This window comes from Triticum aestivum, chromosome 4B (genome assembly GCF_018294505.1).
Source record: "Triticum aestivum cultivar Chinese Spring chromosome 4B, IWGSC CS RefSeq v2.1, whole genome shotgun sequence".
Lineage (NCBI taxonomy): Eukaryota > Viridiplantae > Streptophyta > Magnoliopsida > Poales > Poaceae > Triticum > Triticum aestivum.
The window spans coordinates 27,499,182-27,502,019 of NC_057804.1; the positions used below are offsets into that span (position 1 = coordinate 27,499,182).

General features: G+C 48.4%; 1 pseudogene; it reads left to right on the plus strand.

Moving 5' to 3' along the window:
* Positions 1-1,127, plus strand: LOC123090750 (oxalate oxidase 2-like; annotated as a pseudogene).
* The last annotated feature ends 1,711 nt before the right edge of the window (positions 1,128-2,838 follow it).

The window sequence follows — 2,838 nt, forward strand, 5'->3', positions numbered from 1 at the left end:
TATTTGCAAATGCATGCAGTGACGACATCCACATGCATAGCTAGCTCCATGTATCCACTGCTCCCCTATATAAAGGACTTCATATGCCTTACCACCACTCATCCACCACCGCTTAGCAGCAGCAACAACCAGTGCCTTAGACACTCTCCATCAACAAACTCTAGCTGATCAGTCCTAGCTAATTAAGCTTGTTGCCTAGCAAGCATGGGGTACTCCAAAACTCTAGCGGCTGGCCTGTTCGCCATGCTTTTCCTAGCTCCAGCTGTCCTGGCTACCGACCCCGACCCTCTCCAGGACTTTTGCGTAGCCGACCTTGATGGCAAGGCGGTCTCAGTGAACGGGCACCCATGCAAGCCCATGTCTGAGGCTGGCGATGACTTCCTCTTCTCATCCAAGCTGGCCAAGGCTGGCAACACGTCGACCCCAAACGGCTCGGCCGTGACGGAGCTTGACGTGGCCGAGTAGCCCGGAACGAACACGTTGGGCGTGTCTATGAACCGCGTGGACTTCGCACTGGGGGGCACCAACCCGCCGCACATCCATCCCCGTGCCACCGAGATCGGCATCGTGATGAAAGGTGAGCTCCTTGTTGGAATCCTTGGCAGCCTTGACTCCGGGAACAAGCTCTACTCCAGGGTGGTGCACGCTGGGGAGACGTTCCTCATCCCACGCGGCCTCATGCACTTCCAGTTCAACGTCGGTAAGACAGAGGCCTCCATGGTCGTCTCCTTCAACAGCCAGAACCCCGGCATCGTCTTCGTGGCACTCACGCTCTTCGGCTCCAATCCACCCATCCCAACGCCGGTGCTCACCAAGGCGCTCCGGGTGGAGGCCGGGGTCGTGGAACTACTCAAGTCCAAGTTCGCCGCTGGGTTTTAATTTCCTGGGTGCCTTCCCTGAAAGGCTCAATATATAATTTGATATATGCATGCTAGCAAAATTTAATAATTCTCAGCAAAAGACATGTACTCAAGCTTCGGGTTAATCTCGCATGCAATTGTAATAAGATTGAATAAGTTAGCCCCATGGTTAAGCCTTCAGATCCAATATGGGGAATTGTATGTACTTCTTTTTATTGTCGTCTTTGTTCTTTTCATTGAACTGAATATATAATTAGCATTTTCATATATTTGTCCCATTACCTTTTATCAGTCGAACATGTTCTAAAGTTTACGTCATGATGGCATGGTGAGCGATCTCGAAATCATTCAGAAAAAATGCTCTCAAAGTTACATGAATATATTGGCAGAATGCAAAATGTTCCACGTATTGTAGCAATCTCAAGAATGTGCAAACAAACATGAGAGACCATGCACGGAACATCCCGTACATGGATCTAACATCCGTTGTTGCTTTGAGATTTATGCTAATTTTTTGCTGTACTAAAAAAATATATTTTGTTTCATAATGTTTCATTCATTTTTTTCCTTGTTGAGAAGTGTATCATCATATTTCGGTCAAGTGGCCCACCACTTAGTTATATGGTGGACCTCCATATGCTCACCTACAATGGGGAGATTGTGTTATTCAAGGCGGTTCTTTCAGCTATGACTATTTATAACATGTTTTCTCTATATGGATTTGCTGCAATGGGTCTTCTAGTGTCTCAACAAAATCATTAGAGCGTTTCTTTAGCGTGAATCTGAAGAAGCCAAGGGCAGCCATCCCCATGGTCTGTGAGCAAGTATGTCGACTGACAGAGTTTGGCGGGGTCAGTATACACAATCTTCAGTTGCTTATTCATGCTCTTCGTGCCTGATGACTCTAGATGGAGGGAGTGGGTTCGATCAAATCTTGATCCGAGATGAATGTAACTAGGTCAGTGCGAACTTGTGAGTTGTCTCTCGCGGCTACGCGATGTGAAGTTGGCAATGGGCAGAGGGCCAGTTTCTAGCATGATAGGGGCTACTTGGTCGCAACCGACATCTATACCTCCACATATGCGGTCGTTTGTCCATGCGCGAGGGTCCAAATGCAAAACTATGGCGGAGGCGATGGGTTCGTTGACACTCATGGAACTTTGTCCATGTAGGAAATTAGGCAATATCTCGCTAGGGGGAGGAATTCAAAACATGTCAGCACTTACTTGAGAGGTGGATAAATTCTCATGGCGTCTCTCACGAATGGATGATACTCGCTGAGTTCAGCGTACAAGGGCTTCTCTTTTGGTTCACTATAGGCAGACTATGCAAATTCCATGTGCAAGAACATCGCTCCACCCGAGGAGAAATGCTTTTGTTGGTTGGTCGTGCGTGACAGATGTTGCACTACAGATAGGCTGATAAAGAGAGGTTTGGATCACCCCCGGTGCACTCTTTACGACCAAGCCATGAGACTAGTGCCATTTACTCGTCCGGTGTCCTTTTTCTCATGAGGTTTGGTTCAGGCTTCTGGGTTCTAGGGCCGTTGGGTATGTGATCCCTTCTCCTCTTGACTTGGCCCATGCATGGTGGCCCTCTCTTCGAGTCAGTCTTCCTCCGAGACATGGAAAGGAAATCGTGTCAGATTCTATTGCGGTCATGAGGACGATCTGACTTGAAAGGAGGTCTAGAGTTTTTTTTTATGGCATTACCTCCTTTGCTTTTAGAGTTGCTGATCTAGCCATTGAAGAGATGAAATTGTGGGAAATGCCTAGACTCAAGGCAGGTAGGGGAGCACTAGTAGAAAACATGGCATTTGTCCCGGTTCGTAAGGGCCTTTAGTCCCGGTTCATACTAATATCTCCCCCCTTTAGTCCCGGTTCTTACACGAACCGGGACAGATGGGCCTCCACGTGGCCACTGCGGGCAGCCCAGGCAGGGGGGCCTTTGGTCCCGGTTGGTGACATAAATCGGGACC